The sequence below is a fragment of the Muntiacus reevesi genome, chromosome 3, assembly GCF_963930625.1.
Source record: "Muntiacus reevesi chromosome 3, mMunRee1.1, whole genome shotgun sequence".
NCBI lineage: Eukaryota > Metazoa > Chordata > Mammalia > Artiodactyla > Cervidae > Muntiacus > Muntiacus reevesi.
Window position 1 is genome coordinate 8,645,361 of NC_089251.1, and position 21,678 is coordinate 8,667,038.

The following is a 21,678-nucleotide window of genomic DNA, read 5'->3' on the forward strand; positions in this document are numbered from 1 at the left end:
TTTTAAATTTTTTATGTAAGATGGGGATGATTTTAAACAGCTTTGGAAATTTTCTGTGAAGGTTCTGTTATGAAGCTACAAAAGAAAATCAACAAATGCTAAAATTAAATCTCTCCTCTTTCTGCTCCTCGGACTTCCCTCTTGGGGATGAGCCCCCACGTCCAGCAATAGGGTGAGAGAGCAGCGATGAACCAAACGAACATTCCCTAAAATATCGTTATAAAGACAAAATGAAAACCCGTCAACTAAAGTCTCAGCAAATTTTCTCTGGGCACACTGACCTGGAGCCCACAGTTGGTGCTCAGATGGGGCTTAGTAAGTATCTGTTGCCAAGGTAGCGGATGTGGCAGGTGACGTCCTTAGGACTGGCAGGTGATGTCCAGGCCTGAGGAGAGGCGCTGCCCTGACTCTGCCCTCTGGCAGGCGGGCTGGCAAGTCGGGAGTGAGATGGGACTTACGCAAGCTGAAAACAGGCTCTTCAAACTGCTTTTGTAACTGAGCACGTGCCCTGTGCTGACATTTGCATAGCCTGGCCTGGCAAGCACTTAACAGAGACAGTGACTTCAAAGGGCTTTCTGTATGCCCGGACAGCCTCTGTGACCCTGGGCAGTACAGGAGCATTGCCTTAGAATCTCCCCGTAAATGAAGCCCCCTAACTTCTCGGCAGGAAACACATGGCCCCCCTGCCAAGCCAAGGCAGCGAGTCACAGGACCCGACCCCAGCACCACCAGGAGAGGAGGGGACCAGCCGGCTCGCTCTCAGCTCAGAGGCAGCTGTCTCATTAAATCAGATGGATGGAGGCTTCTGGCAGTTTCACAGCCTTGCCGATGCTCAGACACTCCCCTAGGCCTTCCCAAGACCAGCTGACTGGGAAATGAGGGGCCCCGCCCTTCAATCCCTCACCCATGGGTCAACCTCACTGCAGTCATGATCACTAAAAACTGTCACCTTTCCTCGAATCTGAGAAGTCGTCAGTCATTAAATGGGTTGTGTTCTAGCAAAAAAGAAACAGTGCTGCCAATTAAACCCTGACATGCTATTAACTTTAAGATGCCCCCTGATTTCAGAGCTCTCAAAAACAAGAAAAAAGCATTAAAAGGTTAGAATCAAAGAAATGCAATTTGTTTCCAGGACAACACCATAGTGTGCCTGCCTGCTGATGTTAAGTCTTCATCTTGGTCCCATTTCTGCCTAGCAGTGTGGTCTGCTGTGAGGATCCTCACTTTGCCAAGCCTCGCTCTTCTTGTAGTACAACAAAATAGTAGCACTTCCCTCATAGGGTTTCAGGAGAAGAAAAAAAGATACCTATAAAACACTAAGCTTGACACCCAGCACATCACAGGTACCTACAGTCAGTTCAGTTCAGTCACTCTGTCATGTCTGACTCTTTGCAACCCTGTGGACTGCAGCACGCCAGGCTTCCCTGTCCATCATCATCTCCCAGAACTTGCTCAAACTCATGTCCATCGTGTTGGTGATGCCATCCAACCATCTCATCCTCTGTCATCCCCTTCTCCTCCTGCCTTCAATCTTTCCAACATCAGGGCCTTTTCTAACGAGTCAGTTCTTCGCATCAGGTGGCCAAAATATCTGAGCTTCAGCTTTGGCATCAGTCCTTCCAATGAATACTCAGCACTGATTTCCTTCAGGATGGACTGGTTGGATCTCCTTGCAGTCCAAGGGACTCTCAAGAGTCTTCTCCAACACCACAGTCCAAAAGCATCAATGTTTTGGCACTCGGTTTTCTTTAAGGTCCAACTCTCACATCCATACATGACAACTGGAAAAACCATAGCTTTGACTAGACAGACCTTTGTTGGCAAAGTAATCTCTCTGCTTTTTAATATGCTGTCTAGGTTGGTCATAGCTTTTCTTCCAAGGAGCAAGCGTCTTTTAATTTCATGCCTGCAGTAAACATCTGCAGTGATTTTGGAGCCCAAGAAAATAATCTGTCACTTTTTCCATTGTCTCCCCATCTATTTGTGATGGGACCAGATGTCATGAGCTTAGTTTTTTAAAAGTTGAGTTTTTTTTTTTATTAGTTGGAGGCTAATTACTTCACAACATTTCAGTGGGTTTTGTCATACATTGATATGAATCAGCCATAGAGTTACACGTATTCCCCATCCCGATCCCCCCTCCCACCTCCCTCTCCACCCGATTCCTCTGGGTCCTCCCAGTGCACCAGGCCCGAGCACTTGACTCATGCATCCCACCTGGGCTGGTGATCTGTTTCACCACAGATAATATACATGCTGTTCTTTCGAAACATCCCACCCTCACCTTCTCCCACAGAGTTCAAAAGTCTGTTCTGTACTTCTGTGTCTCTTTTTCTGTTTTGCATATAGGGTTATCGTTACCATCTTTCTAAATTCCATATATATGTGTTAGTATGCTGTAATGTTCTTTATCTTTCTGGCTTACTTCACTCTATACAATGGGCTCCAGTTTCATCCATCTTATTAGAACTGATTCAAATGAATTCTTTTTAACGGCTGAGTAATATTCCATGGTGTATATGTACCACAGCTTCCTTATCCATTCATCTGCTGATGGGCATCTAGGTTGCTTCCATGTCCTGGCTATTATAAACAGTGCTGCGATGAACATTGGGGTGCACGTGTCTCTTTCAGATCTGGTTTCCTCAGTGTGTATGCCCAGAAGTGGGATTGCTGGGTCATATGACCACAGTGCAGTAAGATTAGATCTCAATTACAGGAAAAAAATTGTTAAAAATTCAAATATATGGAGGCTAAATAACATGCTTCTGAATAACCAACAAATCATAGAAGAAATCAAAAAAGAAATCAAAATATGTATAGAAATGAATGAAAATGAAAAAGTTGAGTTTTAAGCCAACTTTTTCACCCTCCTCTTTCACTTTCATCAAGAGGCTCTTTAGCTCCTCTTCACTTTCTGCCATAAGGGTGGTATCTTCAGCATACCTGAGGTTATTGATATTTCTCTTCGCAATCTTGATTTCAACTTGTGCTTCATCCAGCCTGACAGTTCACATGATGTACTCTGCATATATGTTAAATAAGCAGGGTGACAATATTCAGCCTTGACGTACTCCTTTCCCAATTTGGGACCAGCCCGTTTTTCCACGTCCAGTTCAAACTGCTACTTCTTGACCTGCATACAGCTTTCACAGGAGGCTGGTAAGGTGGTCTGGTATCTTCATCTCTTTAAGAATTTTCCACAGTTTGTTGTGATCCACACTGTCAAGGCTTTGGCAGAGTCAGTGAAGCAGATGTAGATGTTTTTCTGGAATTCTCTTGCTTTTTCTATGATCCAAGGGATGTTGACAATTTGATCTCTGGTGTCTTCTGCCTTTTCTAAATCCAGCTTGTCCATCTTGAATTACTCGGTTCATGTACTGTTGAAGTCTAGCTTGGAGAATTTTGAGCATTACTTTGCTAGCATGTGAGATGAGTGCAACTGTGAAAAGGTTTGAACATTCTTTGGCATTGCCTTTCTTTGGGATTGGAATGAGAACTGACCTTTTCCGGTCCTGTGGCTGCTGCTGAGTTTTCCAAATTTGCTGGCATATTGAGTGCAGCACTTTCACAGCATCTTCTTTTAGGACTTGAAATAGCTCAGCTGGAATTCCATCACCTCCACTAGCTTCGTTTGCCATGATGCTTCCTAAGACCCACTTGACTTCGCACTCCAGGATATCCGTCCGGCTCTAGGTGAGTGATCACACCATCGTGGTTATCTGGGTCATGAAGATCTTTTTTGTATAGTTCTTTTGTGTATTCTTGCCACCTCTTTTTAATATCTCCTGCTTCTGTTAGGTCCATACCATTTCTGTCCTTTATTGAACCCATCTTTGCATGAAGTGTTCCCTTGGTATCTCTAATTTTCTTTAAGAGATCTCTGGTCTTTCTCATTCTATTGTTTTCATCTATTTCTTTGCATTGGTCACTTATGAAGGCTTTCTATCTCTCCTTGCTACTCTTTGGAACTCTGCATTCAAATGGATATATCTTTCTTTTTCTCCTTTGCTTTTAGCTTCCCTTCTTTTCTCAGCTATTTGTAAGGCCTCCTCAGACAACCATTTTGCCTTTTTTTTTCTTGGGGATGGTCTTGATCACAGCCTCCTGTTCAATGCTACCAACCTCTGTCCACAGTTCTTCAGGCACTCTGTCTATCAGATCTAATCCCTTTAATCTATTTGTCACTTCCACTGTATAATCATAAGAGATTTGATTTAGGTCATACCTGAATGGTCTTTGTTGGTAAAGGTATCGATACCTTTAGGTATTGATAAAGGTCCATCTAGTCAAAGCTATGGTTTTTCTAGTAGTCATGTATGGATGTGAGAGTTGGACTATAAAGAAAGCTGAGCACTGAAGAATTGGTGCTTTTGAACTATGGTGTTGGAGGAGACTCTTGAGAGTCCCTTGGACTGCAGGGAGATCCAACCAGTCCATCCTAAAGGAAATCAGTCCTGAATATTCATTGGAAGGACTGATGCTGAAGCTGAAACTCTCAATACTTTAGCCACCTGATGCAAAGAACTGACTCCTTTGAAAATACCCTGATGCTGGGAATGATTGAAGGTGGGAGGAGAAGAGGACAACAGAGGATGAGATGGTTGGATGGGATCACTGACACGACAAACATGAGTTTGAACAAGCTCCAGGATTTAGTGATGGACAGGGGAAGCCTGGTGTGCTGCAGTCCATGAGGTTGCAAAGATTCAGATATGACTGAGCAATTGAATTGAACTGAACTGAGTGGTCTAGTGGTTTTCCACACTTTCTTCAATTAAAGTCTGAATTTTTCAAAAAGGAGTTCATGATCTGAGCCACAGTCAGTTCCCAGTCTTGTTTTTGCTGACAGCTTAGGGTTTCTCCAGCTTTGGCTGCAAAGGATATAATCAGTCTGATTTCAGCATTGGCCATCTGGTGATGTCCATGTACAGAGTTGTCTCTTGTGTTGTTGAGATAGGGTGCTTGCTCTGACAAGTGCGTTCTCTTGGTAAAACTCTATTAGCCTTTGTTTGCCCTGCTTCATTTTGTACTCCAAGGCCAAATTTGCCTGTTACTCCAGGTATCTCTTGGCTTCCTACTTTTGCATTCCAGCCCCCTACGATGCAAAGTACATCATCTTTGGTGTTCACAGGTGCTCTAACAAGGCGTTTGAGGACACACATTTCTTTCATCTTCTAGTGTCCTGGTGGGTACACTGAGTTGAACCAACCTACAAATTACTGGGGCTGATATTTTCCAAAAGACTCTGACCAAGAACAGGGATGGCAGACAACTGAATTAAGGACACCCACCAGCTGGTTAGTGTATGGTAGGATGCCAACAAAAGCAGGCATACAGAAGATCTGGGTGAGAAGGCAAATTCCACTGGGATGTGGAGAGGTCCAGTTCCTGAAAAGCAGGAGTAGATTGTATTGAATTAACCCTTTTGTCAGTAACAGTGATGAAAGCTGGACAATATACAAAAGGCAACTGCTTGAAAGCACCCCAAAGAAGCAGCCAATAGAAGCTGGAGGGGATACGGTCCTTGAAAGACATGAAGCGCACTAGGTATTTCCCTATTCGTGGTGATACACAGGATGGTGAAACAGAATGCAGCAGTGTTACCAGCTGGGAAGAAGAGGAAGATGTTGGACCCTGAGGATGGAAACTGAAGGGGAAAACGCTAGAAAGGAGATAGCCACAGAATGAGGAGCTCCAAAATTACCATACAGTTTCCCTTGAATCCTCACTTGACTCCTAAATTGTACACATGGAGAGAGAGAGTTCATAGAGCCCAAAAGAAAGCAGTAACTGAGAGGCAGAAAGTTCAGCAGCTGCCTGAAAGATGGAGTCTGGAGTTCAAGCACTGCCAAGTTAAAAGGGCTTAGCCAACACTTACGGCTCCCAATTTAATCCTAGAAAGGCAATGCCTTACTATTAAACCCAGGATTAAGGGTTATACTCTAGGATTATGGGCAAAATCAAAATAAACCTACCTGAACAAAACCTAAAAACCTAGCCTGCACAAAAGCAAGGTAATACGCCAGTAATTTAACTGCCTGTCAGAACAAAACATATCATTCTGGAGAGAAAGACAGTAAGATGCTGAGTCTTTTCAACGTAGGATCCAAAACGTCCAGTGTATGATTTAAAAATTATAGACATGTCAAAAAGCAAGAAAATATGATCCATGATCAAGAGAAATAATAAAATTAGACCCACTGATGACCCAGATGTTGGAATTAGTATATAGGGATTTTAAAACGTGTGTGTGTGTGTGCATATGCACCTGTGTATGCTGGGATTCCCAGGTGGTGCTAGTAGTAAAAAAAACTCACCTGCCAATGCAGAAGACCTAAGAGATGCAGATCCGGTCCCTGGGTTGGGAAGATCCCCTGGAGGAGAGCACAGCAACTCATTCCAGGATTCCTGGAATCCCACAGACACACATGCATGCTAAGTTACTTCAGACATGTCCGACTGTTTGCAGCCCTACGGACTGTAGCCCGCCAGGCTCCCCCGTCCACGGGATTCTCCAGGCAAGGATACTGCAGTGGGTTGCCATGCCCTCCTCCAGGGGATCTTCCCGACCCATGGATCGAACTCGTGTCTCTTAGATCTCCTGCCTCTCTTACATCTCCTGGCAGGCAGGTTCTTTACCACTATCACCACCTGGGAAGCCCCTTAAAATGTGTACATATTATAAATATGTACAGGGTTTTCAGGAAATGAAGGATAGAATGAACGAGTGGATAGAGAATCTCAGAAGAGAAATGGGACCCATAAAAATATACCAAGTGGCAATTCTAAAACCAGAAGAATACAGCACCTGATGGAAAGCATAATTTGGATAACATTAAGAGCAGATTAAACACTATAGAATGATGGATCAGCAAACTTGAAGCCAGGTAATAGAAATGATTCAAACTGAAGCACAGAGATTTTTTTGAAAAAGATAAAATAAATGGGGCTTCAGTGACCTGTGGAACAACTCAAGTGTGTAAGTGGAGTTCCCGGAGGGGAGGGGAGAGAGAACTGTACAGAAGAAATATTTAAAAGAATAATGGCCTCCAACCTCCCCCACCCTCCCGCATAACACATTCCCAAATTCAGTGAAAAATACCAACCCATAGATGTAAGAAGCTCAGTGAATCCCATATAGAAAAAATACAAAGAAAATCACATCATCATTATATTGCTGAAAATTAAAAATAAAGAGAAATCTTAAAAGAAGTTAGAGGAGAGAAGACCCCCTTTTCCATGTATACAGGAAGAGAGCTGATGCTCATTAGAAACAATGTAAATGGAAAGGCATTTCAAAAGTGCTTGCTAGAATCAATTTGGGATACATGAAGCCTGAAATCCTGCTGAAACGTAAGACTCTGAGGCTGCAAGATACAGCAAAGCCCCCTCCCAAGCGCCCCTGTTTATACAAGCACCCACATCATTCACGCACTCCCACGCCACCCCACCCCCACATACACAGTTATCTCAGTAGACCATCCCAACATTCCCAATGGCGGGGCGGGGTGGGAGTGGGGGGGGGGGATTGTAACTGTCAGGAATGTGATAAGATAGGAAAAACATGAAATCATTTATACAAATTGTGGGACACAATTAAGATTCCTGGTGTTCTGCCACCATGTAAATGTCACACTTCTCTTTCATTCTGATAAAACATACAGAATTGAAAAAGACTCCCTTCTCCTCAAATGCGTCAGTCACATGACACTTGGCACACAGGTGGAAATGCAGGGATGGCGCTCACTGAGAGGTCAGGAGGATTCCGAGATGGGGGAGCCATCAAGGCAGCTTGATGAGGATGTTCCCGGGTAAGAGACGGGAGGGGGAAGCAGCGGCAGCAGCAATTCCCTGAGTGATGGTGAAGGCTGAGGGCCAGGCATCGTGCCAAGTGCTTCAGATGTGTCATCTTAATCCTCACACCAAAACCCTAGGAGTCAGTATCATCACTGCCGTTTTGAACACGAGGAAACAAAGTCAGAGAGAATCAGAAGGTTGCCCAGGTTCGTGACAGAGCTGGGATTTGAGCACAGTTTACCTTCCCCCATCAGCCATTCGCTTAATCACACCTCTGCGCTGGGCTGGATGAGAGGAGAGCGCCACACAGCCCATGAGACTCATGCCCCAGAGCTCAGGGGGCTCCCAGACAGCTGAAAAGACCAGAACCAACGTTCACTGAGCACCTCCCATGTCGGAGCTAGTGTGTCTCACACTTAACGTGTCACATCTTATCTCATTTTTGCAACAGCCCTTGGAGGTCAATTCTTACATCACCTTCATTTTCCACTTCAGGTAAGTGAGGTTCAGAGCTAGTGGTGGGGGAACCAGGATCTGACTCCCCAGCTCGAGCTCCCCAGCACCGTGCCTGACTACCGGGGGGTGGGGTTTGCCACCAACAGGGCAGGAGTTGAGCAAAGAAAGACAGGGCTTGGACCCCCTGGTGCTCCTTTCCCACTGCATGGGACCCTAGCAGCTTGGAACTGGGAAAGCAAATCTGTTTAGCAATCAAGGGACTTGGGCTACACCTATTCCCAAGGTGGGGAAACCTAGGAATTCCCCTGCTCCAGGGGTCCCGTGGCCTCCCAGTCACCTCCCTCACCACTCACTCATGGCTCTGGGGCCTCGGCTGCAGGGCCTGTCAGTCCAGTCTGTGCTCAGAGACAGCGTGGCCTTAAAAATACCAGAAGGCCAGAAGCCTGCCCGGCTCAGAACCTTTCAGTGGCTCCTGGCTGTCCTTGGGAAGACGTCCCCTGCTGACGAGGCCTCGTCCTCCGCCACGTTCCCCTTCTCTCCTCCAGACTGCTCCCCTCTCAGTCCCTCACATCTGCTCTTGCCTCAGGGTCTGCTCCTGTTGCTACTGCAGTGTAACAAATCACCACCCAAATTCTGCGGCCTAAAACAACCATTTCCTTCCCCCGTGGGTTCTGTGGGTCAGGAACTCAGACGTGGAACACGAGGATGGCTTCTCTCTGCTTCCTGAGGCCTGGGGTCTCGGCAGGAAGACTCTAGCTGGGGAATGACTCAAAGGCAAGGGGCCTCTTTCTCGCGTGTCTGGGGGATGGTGCCAGCTACCAGTTGGGACCTACGACACGCGCGGTCTTCGCGTGGCGGCTTCTGGGTGGTTGGACTTCTCCGGGTCCAGCCTGGCCCACGGCTCCAACACAGAGTGTGCCAGCAAATAAGGCAGGCCTTTTTTCACCCAGCCTTGGGGGTCAGCCACTCCCACTGCTTCTAGAGGGGAGGGAGCAGAGACCCTGCCTCTCAATGGGAGGAGTGTCAGGGTCTCACTGCAGAGGGGAGATATTGTCGGGGCCATCTTTGAACCTGAAGCAGTATTCTCTCCGACCAGCGAGTGGTCCTTCCAGCCTCACCACCTGCTGACTCCCCCTTCAAGTTTCAGCACCACTTTGTGCTTCGTACCCTGGCTGCTTATTCAGGCCTCCTGCTCGGACGTGCCCACTGCTTCTCATGTGCCTCAGTCTGTCTGTCTGCCTCCCCTCCTGCCTGGGAGCTCTGTGAGGACGGGAATTTTGCCTTTCTGGTGTTGGCTCAGTGAAAGTATTAGTCGTTCAGTAATGTCCGGCTCTCTGCAACCCCGTGGACTGTAGCCCACCAGGCTCCTACGTCCACGGAATTCTCCAGGTAAGAATACTGGAGTGGGTAGCCATTCCCTTCTCCAGGGGATCTTCCCGACCCAGGGCTCGAACTCGGGTCTCCTGCATTGCAGGCAGATTATTTACTATCTGAGCCACCAGGGAAGCCAGAGCAGATTCTGAAAAAAAAAAGAAAGAAAAACCTTCCTGGAGAAGAGAGTCAGAGAGAGAGAGAGAGGAGGAGGAGGAGGGAGGGAGCGAAGGGAACATGCCTGCACACAGGCTGTCACGGGTGCCGCTCAGGAGAATTCAGGCGCATCCCAGCCTGCCTTGGCCCCACTGCCGTGGTTCCACCAGGACCCTCCAGGCCCTTCAGAACATCCAGAGGGAGTGGCACCTTCAGCCCCGTGGTCCCTGTGCGGAGGGCTTCTGTGCCATCCAGCTGTCTGGCTAATGAGGGAGCCTGTAAGATGCTGGGGTTTTCTGGCAAAGGCTCACTTTCTAAAAAGGGATGGAACTGAGAGATGGAAAAGGGAGAAGGTCTGAGCAGGACAGGAGAAACTGAGGCAAGAAGGAAAGTCTGCTCTCTGCAAAGACCGGAGTGGCGATCCCAGGGAGGCGAGGACCTTGGAGGACCCATTTGCCCCAGACCAGGAACATGACACCCTGTGCCTCGGGGTGTGGAGAACCCCATTAAAGTTTCTCTCCTAACTGGTACCCAAATATCATCACCACCCTCGCCATCATCACTCAATTTTTTAAAAAAGGAAAGAAGAGTTACCACCAATGTTGCACATGGCTGTTGTCCAGGCAGGGGACAAAGGAGCCCCCGGTCACCGCTTCGCAGGACTCGCCTTGGTGCCCCCCGCAGGCATGCCCACGCCCACGAGTCTGTAGCATCGCTCACTTCGTGGGGTCCAGGGCTGACTCCTGTACTGCTCTGACTCTACCCACATTCACGAGCTTGTCTCCACTGCCCTTGGAGGTAGATTACTCATCTCAGCTCACTCACTGATGCACGAGGGGTGTCCAGAGAGACAAAGTGACTTAATCAAGGCCACTCAGGTGGGGCGGGACTGAGCGTCTCTCTGGCGCCTCCCCACCCCCAGCCTGTCCTGAGCCACTGCCTCTAACTTCACAGCAAGGATCCTGCTGAATTCTGTGAAGACAGCCTGGGGCTCCTCCCCCAGGGTTCAGAGGTGAGGGAAGTCTACAAGGAGGGCGGCTGATGGGGAAAGGCGGTCGGTGTGGGACTGCCCTGCCTACACCCCCACACACACACCCGGGGCACTTCGGGGCAGAGCAGGGGACGGGAAGCGACCCAGGGGAGGACCCGGCTCCTGGCTGCGTGCACAGGGGGGCGGATCTAAATCCATTACCTGAGTCAGCGGGGACGCTCTCTGCCTCGGCAGAGCGCACCCGGGGCTGCCAGGGCTTTTGGGAGTGGCTGGGCCGGCGAGCAGAGCTGGCCAGGCTGCTCATGCCAAGGAAGGAGGGGGCCCGGCGAGGCCGCCAAAGCAGGCTGGGGCGGGAGGGGCCAGGCCAGCTGGGGCCGGAGCTAGTGTGACATCACCGGGCGGCCCGCCTCTGTCTGGGGCTGAGGGGAGGCCCGGAGCCTTTCTGGGGCCTGGGGGATCCTCTTGCACTGGTGGGTGGAGAGAAGTGCCTGCAGCCAACCAGGGTCAGGCTGTGCTCACAGTTTCCTCCGGCAGCATGTAAAGGCTCCACAAAGGAGTTGGGAGTTCAAGTGAGGCTGCTGCCCACAGCCGAGAATGGACCCCGAGCCCTGAGCGGTGCTGCCTGAGCCCCGGACCTGCAGAGCATGGCACTGGGGCAGCAGCCGGCCCCCGAGAGAGAAGGCAGGGTGTGAGCCGCACGGCAGGACCCCTGGCCAGCCCCAGTCCCCAGCTGGAGCCCCGCTGCGGAGCAAGCAGAGGCCAGTGAGGCACGGCTACTCGGAGGCCGGCAGGGTCCGGTCTGCGGCTTGGGGACCCCTCCTGGAGGCCATGGCCAGGCTGCCCCGCTGACGGCCGAGTGAAGCATGTGAGGAGCAGCCCCGGAGCCAGGCAGGAGGGACGAGGTAAGGGGCGGGCTCTGTGGCACCCCGAGGGACAGGGGCTGAGAGGCAGCAACTGGCCCCGGGTCTCTGGGTTCAAGAACTCCGACTCCTCCGGCTGGGGAGGGGGGCGTTCGCAGCTGGGTCCTCCTGCTTTCACTTGGGAGCCCAACACGGCAGCTGCCGACACAGGAGCTGTGGACACCTGGGCAGCGGGGGGCGTTCGGGGGGTGGGAGGCAGGGAGGGGCGTGAGGTCATGGCTGGGCTTATGAGGGCTTCATCAGTAAGCCTCACTCTCCTTCAGACAAAGAGCCTTTGGGGTGAAGGCAGGCGGCTCCCGCAGGGCTCTGACCGCCGGGTCCGGGGTGTGTGCGCGGCTGTGAGCTTGTGTGGAGCAGTGCCTTTGACGGGCCAGTGGGCCCAGGAGTCGCAGACGGCCGGGCTAGCCCAAGGACTCAGGAAGTTGTTTTTCTGTTTCGGGTTCCCGTGCACCCTGGCTGGCGACAGCAAAAGCAAAGGCTGTCCTGAGAGTGCCAGGAACCCTTGTTCAGAAAGGTCCCCGGGGGCTGAGCAAACTCCACTCCCGCCCCTGCCCGGGAGGAGAGGAGCTGAGGGATCCAGAGCCCGGAGGGGCAGCCTGTGGCTGCGACTCCGCGCTGCCCCGGTCTCCCGGCGCGTCCCAGGACACCTGGACCCTCCTCGCAGGGGACGGGACGGGCCAGGGCCCCGGGTCTACAGCGGGCTGGCCGTGGGCTGGCCGGGACCCGGGAGGATGAGGCTTTCCCGGCACCAGGCAGCAGGACAGCACAGGCTCCACATTCCGAGTCCCTTGAAAGCACTCGTTAGATAACATTTCCAAACAGAAATTCTTCCCTGATCCCTCCCTTCTCCTCTGTGATATGTGTGTCACGGGTCAGCAATTGCCTCTGCTGTGGATTAGGAGAGCTCCCAGAGGCCAGTTCGGTTACTTAGAGAAGGATCTCCTTTCACTGGGGCTCTGCGGAAAGTTGAGAATGCCACTTCCGAAGCTGGCCAAATGCTCCCCACATGTATTTTTCTAAATTGAGACAGAGGGAGGTAGGGCTCACAAGCTAGGCTCAGACCCTAGCTCGTCTACCTATGGGCCAAGTGACACTTGCTGACCATTTAGCCTCTCTAAGCCTCAGTTTCCTTATCTGTAAAATGGGATCACAGTATTGTATCTCAGGGCACAGGGCACTTACGTGGCGCTCACCCACTGGTAGAGTCCCCCACAACTACCCTGTAACACAGGTACTTGTTAGTCATCACCATTCCACAGGTGAGGAGACTGAGGCACAGGGGTTAAGTGCTGTGTCCAAAGCCACACGGTTAGCGTCAGCATCAGCGTCTGAGCCAGCACTCTGAGCCACACGCCGTTACTCACCAGGGGGAGCACGGGGAGCATGACCTGGAAGGCCTTAGCACAGTGCCTGGTGCGTGGCAAAGCCTCAGAAAACATTAGTCTCTGAGTATTACGAGCCATGACCATCAGAATCACAGAGGGAAGAGCAGAGACCCGGACCCTGGATACGTCCTGCTGGGGTTGTCGGGGAGTTCCGAAAGGCCCAGCCAAGGCTATGACCACTACCTCCACCCACGCTGGGGGGCCTCCCAGGAGCCTGTGGAGGGGGCGCTTCATGTCTGGGGCCACATGTCCAAGTCCTAGAAGCCCACAGGGAGGAGGAGTGCAGATGTACCGACAAAAGGACCTCGGGTGCTTCTGACACCACCCCTACAGGAAGAGCATCCTACCCCTCGCAGGGCACTGCTCCCCTGCCCGCTGGTCCCCTCGCCTGAACCAGCCGGCGAGGCAGGTGAGCTACCACCGCACTGCTCCAGGGTCCACAGCAGGAGGACCAATGCCAGGCCTGTCCTGGGGTTGCAGAGGAGAGGCAGCGACCCCTCCTCGAGTCTGCACCGCAATCACCAAATCCACCCATAAGATGGCCAAGTCCGATGGATTTCATACAGGCCAACAATGGTGCATCTTAGCACAGGATAATGGCTTCCCTCCTGTGACCCAAAGCTCTCAGTGGTCCCTGAACTCTTGGAAGCCTTTGGAAAAGTTGGCATTGAACAGACGCTTCTCCAGCACATGGCCTCTGGGGCTGTGCAAGCTGCAGGTTTCCTGGCTCAAGCCTGGATCCACAGAGGCTCACTCTGCTCTCTGGGCATGCGTGTGTGCTAAGTCACTTCCGTCGTATCTGACTCTTTGCAACCCTTTGGACTATGGCCTGCCAGGCTCCTCTGTCCATGGACTTCTCCAGGCAAGAATACCAGAGTGGGTTGTTATGCCCTCCTCCAGGGTATCTTCCCAACCCAGGGATTGAACCCATGTCTCTTATGTCTCCTGCACTGGCAGGCAGGTTCTTTATCACTAGCACCACCTGGACAGCTTGGGCCAAGCAGAGGCTCTGACTGACCTCATGGGCCTAACACGAGTGACCTCATTCATTACTCAGTAAAGGCAGGCAAAGATGTGTGAAGCACATGGTCCAGGAGGAGTTTTCGCTACAACCTACCGAGAAGAGCAACTAAGCTATCTCTTCCTCCACTCCTCCATCCCACAGTCATTTACTAAGTACCACTGGGTTAAGTAAGGCACACACATCTCATTTCATCCTCGCTACAACCTCAGGAGGCAGGTTTCAGTTTTAGCATCACACCTGACAGAGGACAAAACAAAGGCTCAGAGACGGTGAGCAACCTGAGCACCAAGGTCACACAGTTGGGGATTCTGTGGGACTTGAACCCTGGTTGGTGTGGCTCCGCAGGCCATGCCTTTCCCCGTCTCACTTCACTGGCCTGTTCAAAGCGTCTCACAACCTTTTGGTTTGGCTGGTGTCCTAGAGATGCTGTACCACTCCATCTGAAAGCCATGTGCGTCATCTGTTTGTCCTAGAAGTCTACCTCTGAGACAGTACAGGCCTCACCCCTCTTACAACTGAGCCTCATCACAGCTACATAGCATGCTTGCTGTAGCACAGTTAATGAGAGGTGGGACCAGATTCCAAGCCAGGCTGTCTTAGCTCTGAACCCTGCATATCTGGTGATCTGTGTGGCTGCCCCTTACCCATCCCACCCCTCACAGCAGCACCATGCAACTATATCAGCTCAGGGGGGACTGAGCCTTGGGCCACCAGTCATCCAGGGACTGTTTCCCGAGTCCCTGTTGGAGACTCCAAGGGCTGCAGAACCCAAGCTCGGGTTTTCACAGCCTGCACTGGCCACACTTGAGCAAGTCTCAAGAAAAGACCCAGGAGCTGCGACTGGCAGCTCCAGCAGAACAAACAGAGCAGCCCCGCCCAAGGCAAGCACATTCAGCCTGTGGCCTCTCTCTGAGTCGCAGCCCACTTCACCTGAACCCATCTCGATGGAGAACAGTCAGGTGGGGGAGGAGGGGTTCTGCTTGCCTGAGCCCACAGCCCAGTGGGAAGAGGCAGAAGGTGAACCTAATTCACAGCAGTGGGAGACTCGTAGGGAGGAGGCGTGCGGTGCTGAGAGAGACCTGTGAGATGAGTGGCGCCGTCCCATTTTACAGAAGAGCAAACTGAGGGTCAGAGGGTGCAGCGCCTCTGCCACATTCTCTCCAGCGGGCAAGTCAAAAAAGGAAGGATTCAAACCCAGATCTGGGCTCATTCCGCCCCAGCCCACTGCCAGCCTGGACAAACACACTGCGGGAATCTCAAGAATGAATCAATTCATTGAATAGCATTTCTTTTTTTGTGAATTTATATAAAACACCCCAAATAGAGGGGTCATTCAGACCCTGGCAGCAAGCAGTTTGCAGCGGTAGAAGGGTCACAACAGAACCTCGTTCTGAGGGTAGTTTCTGTGACAAAAACCACATTCCCACACAACTCCAAGCCATATGATTGCCTTAATAACAGCCTTGGGAGGGGGGCTAAAATGCTACAACGTCCCGTTACACGTACACATCCAATGTGAGCACACACTCTGATCACAGACATGTTAACGCGCCGGGTGCGGGGGGAGCCAGGCCTCTCACAATCCAGCTATTGTGTCGGGTCAACACTCTGGAGAAACCAGCCTTTCTAGAGGCCAGCAGCCCCAGAGCCCCCCAACCTCCCCCGGAAAGGCACGCCCAAGACCACCTCAGGAAAGCCCAGAAGGAACTCGGTTCTTGTCTCTGAGAGATGCCTGAGGACCCTCCCGGCTCCAGGGACGACCAAAGTCCTGCCGGAGGTGGTCCCACTCCAGCCTCTGCCAGCGGACAGTGGAATTTCTCAGTCACTGCTCACCTCCAGGGCCCACTCAGGGACAGGTAGGGAAGGGACCTGAATGAATGAAAGAGGAAGGGAAGGAAGGAGGGAGCTGCAGACCCAGACAAACGGCCTCTCGCCTCCAGGCACCGCAATGCGCCACCCCAGCTGTGCCCCCGGCCCTGTGAGCTGCCCCGTGGGGGCCCTGGCACCCAGTGTTGGCAGCGCCTGCTCTCGGTCTCATCTACTCCTGTGGCCCCTTGAGGGCAGGCACCTCCCTCACTCCTGCTCTGTCTCCGGTCCCCAGCACGGTGGCTGGCACCAGGGAAACGCTCAGGGAGTTTGTGCAATGAGTGAATGCCTTGAATTCCTACTTAGTAACCCAGGTGCCATCCTGGCTACCACCTTGACCCCACTTTTAAGAAGCCCATGGTCTGGGTAGAGAACCAGATGAGGACAAGCTGGGTCTCGGGTGCTGTGATGGAAACAGCCAGGGCTGCTCCTGGGAGCTGGAGGAGAGAGGGGGCCCCCTCCCCAAGAATGGCCGGCTTCACAGAGAAGGTCAACTGAGCAAGGAAGGCAGGACATGGGGAAGGTGCCGAGGCAGAAAGAACAGCACGTGCAGGGGCAGGAAGGCAGGACAGCACAGGCTCTGTCTTCCAGCAGGACACTGACAGGCCAGCTGTGAGGTTTGCAAAGATAGGCCTGGAGCAGCAGGCAGGCCAGCAAGGCCCGTGTGGGTAAGGAAGCTGGCTCTGGAGTCAACACATCTGTTCCAAGCCCAGTTCCACTATTTGGGAGCTCTGAGGTCTGGGCAAAGCCCCACCATTACCTCTGTTTCCTCATCTGTGAAACGGGGATAATCACGGCCCCTGCCCTACAGAGTTGCTGGGATCGGGGATGGAGGCACGTGCTCATCGTGTCTGTGCTGGGGATGAGCTCTGCAACTGGGCAGAGGTGGCCACAGGGCCAGCCACTCAGCCTGGCCTGGAAGAGCAGCCCCAGGCAAGGTTTGGATTTCCCAGGAAGCCGCCCCAGGGCACCGGTGTCCACACGGTCCCTGGCTGCTCCCTGCTGTCGGGGGCTCCCCCCAGATCCAAGGCTGCAGAGCACACGAGGCACGGCCGGAAATGCAGCAGCCAACACGGGAGCCGGGCTCCGAAATGGCTTCTGCAGGCTCTCCGCCTCTGCTCTGCTGGCTGGGGCTCTTGGCACCCGAGGGATCAGTGTGCAGGCTTTGGGACCTTTCAAGATGGCTCCAAAATAATGTACTACGGAAAAGGAACAGCGGCATCCTTGTCCCCCGGCAAAGGCAACCCGTTCCCCGCCGCCGAACCACATCCTCTCCTAACCCGATGACCTCACAGGATGACCACAACCCACCTCCTCCATGAGCTCAGCCCTGCCCCGGAGCCAGCAACGCAACAGGGGCAGGCACGTCAGGCAAGTTCGACTGCTGCTCTTCCCAGCTAATCTGCACAGTCCCACACTTCCTGCTTCTCTGGCTTGAGCCCGTGTTCCCAGCACCCAGGACAGGGCTGGACCCTGACTGTACCAACACATGATGGCTGGCTGGCTGGGAAGGCTAAATGGATGGAGAGCTGGCTGGCTGGCTGGCTGGCTGGACAGACGACTCATTCAAAGGTCTTATAAGAGCTGGACTGGCAGGGTCTGGCCATCAGCTCCAGACCCCCTGGGCACCCACACTGCCTTCTGGCGGGGATGATTCACAGGCTCCCGGGCTGGGAGGGGATGGCAGTTGGAGATGTGGTTATTCCCTCCCTGGCCTCCAGGCTGGTGGTGAATCACCAGGACAAGCGATGCACAGTTCCTTCCCCAGGGTTTCTAAGGTGAGGACACTGCTGCGCATTCTAGATGTCCATTTTGGGGTCTCACCTCTTGGATGATCAAGCAGCTGTTTCTACCATCCAACAAGACTCACCCTTGTGCTGACCTGAAAGCCATTTCTACCTTGTCAGTCAAAGAATGACTAAGAGGGAATCTGCATCCCGGCCGTTAAACAAACAGACAGGCACTGTTATTCACACAGGTTGGGGAGGTGCTCTTGATCGAAGTGAAGGCACAGACCTTGCAGCTGACGTGGACTTCCCAGTCCCGATGTTTCCTTCAAGGGACCTTAGGCAAGTGACCTAATGTTTCTGGACCTGGGTTTCTTCTACTACAAATGCAGATAATGTCTGTCTCCTAGGTAAGGGACCAAATAGTTTAATGCCCAACGAGGACACTTTTGAGAATAAAATGGGGTGCTATTAATAATTAATAAGACAATAGGCCTCAAGGGGGGCCAACCAGCATGCCCAGTCCCCTATTCATAAGGTGGTCAATGAGGTAGAGCATGGCTGAGCACACCCAAAGTCTGTAACAAACAAACGACAGCTGTTCTTATCTGTCCTATTGGTCATGTGGTCAGTTGGGCCCTGTAGGGCAGTATCTTCTGGAATTTTCTTTATCTGGATCCCTCTATCATCCCAGATTACTAATTGGTTTGGTACTACCTGACTGGCACATCATTTATCTCATAACCAGCTCTGGCAGGAAAAACCGTTCGTCAACTTTGAAGTTTTGATTTTTTTTTTTTTTTTTCTTTTCTGTCTTGATGCTGGTTTAACATCATGATTCATGCTCGGGTCCACCAAGCTCACTCAAGCACAGCTCAAGTTCCCGGCTTCCTGTCAGGGGCCAGCTGGGCACTGGGCCAGGGGGGCAGTTCCAGATGCCCTTGCTGCCTTGGCAGAGGCCCCCTGCCCAGGCCTCCTGCAGGGCCTCTGGCCTGGACTCCTACCTGGCTTCCATCTGCGATCACAGAGTGATGGGGCAGAGCAGGCTGGGGAGAGAGGGACAGGCTCTGTGAGCCCCCAGGCAGGACCACAGCATGGACTAACGATGAAACACCATCCTGAGAGCTGATTCAATTCGGGGTCAGCAGTGCCGGGGGTCCTAACAGCTCTCCTGTTCTCCTCCTTGCCTCAGAGGGGGCATGGCCGCCAGGGAACAATCCCTCTTGAGTTTCCCTGTTACTTTTATACATTCAACACAGACTTACGTTGGGATTCTGTTACCGACTGCTACTTGGCTAAGCTGATGACTTAGGACAAAATGACTCATGGACTTTGAATCTTAATAGCTTCCTTGCCTCCAACGGGAACAACTGTCAGCTTTGCCATTAGTCTTAAAAGCATCTTTGTGAGAATTAGAACACACTGCTGTGATTTAAATATACAAAACTACAAAGACTATGAATGTGAGCTGTGCTCCCTAGAGTTGCATAGTACACAACCTGGGTCACCATGCATGGCCACCCTGAAATAACAGCTTCCCTCCCAGGCCTGTTGGGAGGATGAAGTGAGACAATACTTATAAAGTGTTTGGATCACAGTGATAATTGGCTATCGCTATTATTTTTGAAATTTACTTATTCCTACCCTTTGCGGTGAGAACTCACACGATGACCCCAGGAAAGTAGCTTCTGCCGCAGGGTAGGACCCACAGCTCTGTCTTATGAAAACAGTTCTTCCCACAGAGTGGCCCCTCACTGGGCTGCGGTGCTGAGGGGGACGTGGACACACGGTGTGTGGCCCCACCACAGCAGACCAAGCAGGGACGCTCAGAGCTGCCCACCGGAGGCTGGGTGGGACCCAAGCCCTTGGGGAGGTGGCCTCCTGGCGCGCAAAGCCTGTCATGTGGCTTGGTCACACCAGCCCTGCTTGTGGGGAGGGAAACCCGTGCATAATGGAAACTCCTCACAATACAATGTGGAAAAGCAATTTCAAGAATCGCTTTTATTTTCCTTTTGAAGCCAAGGAAAACAGTTGGATTTGCTTTCCTCTGTTGGTCATAGGAAGAAACTGAGGAGCATCTCTTTGATTGGAGTCGAGTTCTTCTCCAGCCCTAAGATGGTTGGAATGCTGGGGGTTGGTGTTGGTGGGGGGGAGTTCCTTCTCCTGGGATGCAATTAGTTGAATAAATACCAAGAGAGCAAAAGTAAGCAAACTCATTACTGCCCATTAAGATCTGCCAAACTTGCAAAAAAGCTAAGCAAGGGGGCTGGAACCTTGAAGGAAAGTCAATTACTCTAAGGCAGAGGGGGCATAGCCCTTGGTGTCAGGCTGACCCCAGCTCTTGACAGAGTCAGCACTGGCTCTTGTCTGCCGTGTGCTCCCGACAAGTCACTTACCTGTCTGGGTGCTGGTGCCCCCCTTCATAAACCTGGGGGAACCAATCTCACTGGATTCCCTGGGACAGTGCCCTGGTTTCGTCCCACCCTTCTTGTAACCACAGCTGGCTCCGTGTCACTCCTGCCAAGCCCAGGCCTCATGGAAATGTGACCGTAAGACCCCAAATTGTGCGGCTTCACGACTATTCCCACCAGCAGCAATGCAACAGGGAGCAAGCTACCTGACACCCTCTTGGGCTTCGGTTTCCTCACCCTCAAAATGGGCAGAATACTCCAAATGTCGTGGTGATTCCACGAAATAATACGTTATGCAACGGGCCTTCTGAACCTAAAAACTGAACGAGTGTTAACAACCATCAAGTTTGGTTCTCTTTTTAATCGAACAACTGCAAGAAACGCTCTTTAAAGACTGCACACTAGGGACCCCATGACAACCAGGACCAGTCTAGCCACTGGGCTGGGAGGTGAGGCCAGACAGACCTCCTGGGCAGGCCCGGCTCTGCTACATGGAACAAGGCCCTCCTCTGCGAAATGAGACTGCTGGCCGTGGGGGCTCCTGGGGCGGGGGGTGGGGGAGACATGGTAGGATCCAAGGAGATGGTGCACGTGCTGGACACACAGCCCCTGAGTGTGTGTTGGCAAATGACACACACTGTCGTTTGGCTCAGCTGGAGCTCTCATACAGCTATTATGACATCTTCACCTCTAGTTTGGGAAGCACTTCCATGGCCCTCACCAAGTGTGGGAGAGGGGTTGGATCACCCCATCTCATAGAAGAGGCTCTGCCTTCAGGACCTTAAGCCCAAGGGCACAGAGCTTTGCCCAGGGAGGCCGTGCAAGCCCATACTTGGGAGGGGACAGGACTCAACGGCAAACACTCCCACCCGCCAGGTCTCGAGGCCCGGAGCCAAACTGTCTCCTGGGACCGTGGCGGTTTCTCGGCCAAGCGGAGCCCTCGCTGCCATCCGCACTCAGCATCACGGAGCAGAGAGCCAGGTGAGCCGCCCAGGCTGGGAGGGCGGCTCCCCACCATTGTTGTGGGCCGGGTGTGGCCCAGGCACAGGAGCAGCTAAAGAGCTTGGAAACTAGGTAACCACTCACAAACAGCCCCGTTTCCACCAGCGTCACTGCAGCCCTAACCTCACAGCCCAACCCAACCCAGAGGCTCCTAACACCTTTCCCTGCCTGGCCCAGAAGGCCTGGACTGGCCTTCGGAAGCAAGCTGGGGCTTTCTCAGTCAAGTGGAAAACAGCTCATTGTGGCCCTGGGGATCTGTTTTGCAACCTCCTGCTGTCCAGGCTACACACCAGAGAAGCCCCCAAAAGGGTCTGGGGAAGACAAAACCTTCCGGTTCTGGGTGGTGGTTGTTATGTTAGTGTAAACTATCGTGAAATCAGAAAGTCGTGATGCTAGCACTTTACTGCTAGAAACCAGATCAAGAAAATTTCTACGTAGTCATTAAGAGTTGAAGGTTTGAGTACAGAAGGCTGGGGCTGAGTCCTGGTTCTGCTACCTTCCGGCGGTGTGAGCTTAAGCAAGTCACTTCACCTCGCTGAGTCTCGGTTTCCTCATGGAAACGGAAAGAA

The 21,678-nt window shown here is 52.1% G+C and overlaps 2 protein-coding genes across 8 annotated transcripts in view; one reads left to right on the forward strand and one right to left on the reverse strand.

Annotated features, from left to right (window-relative positions):
* RALGPS1 (Ral GEF with PH domain and SH3 binding motif 1) overlaps positions 1-21,678 on the reverse strand; it is a 299,089-nt gene that overhangs the window by 91,823 nt on the left and 185,588 nt on the right. The gene's annotated exons all lie outside the window — the stretch shown is intronic.
* The window catches only part of ANGPTL2 (angiopoietin like 2), a 35,929-nt gene continuing 25,537 nt past the window's right edge, over positions 11,287-21,678 (forward strand). The window contains exon 1 of the mRNA XM_065928431.1: positions 11,287-11,676. The gene's annotated coding sequence lies outside the window, so the exon portion shown is untranslated. The remainder of the gene's footprint in view (positions 11,677-21,678) is intronic.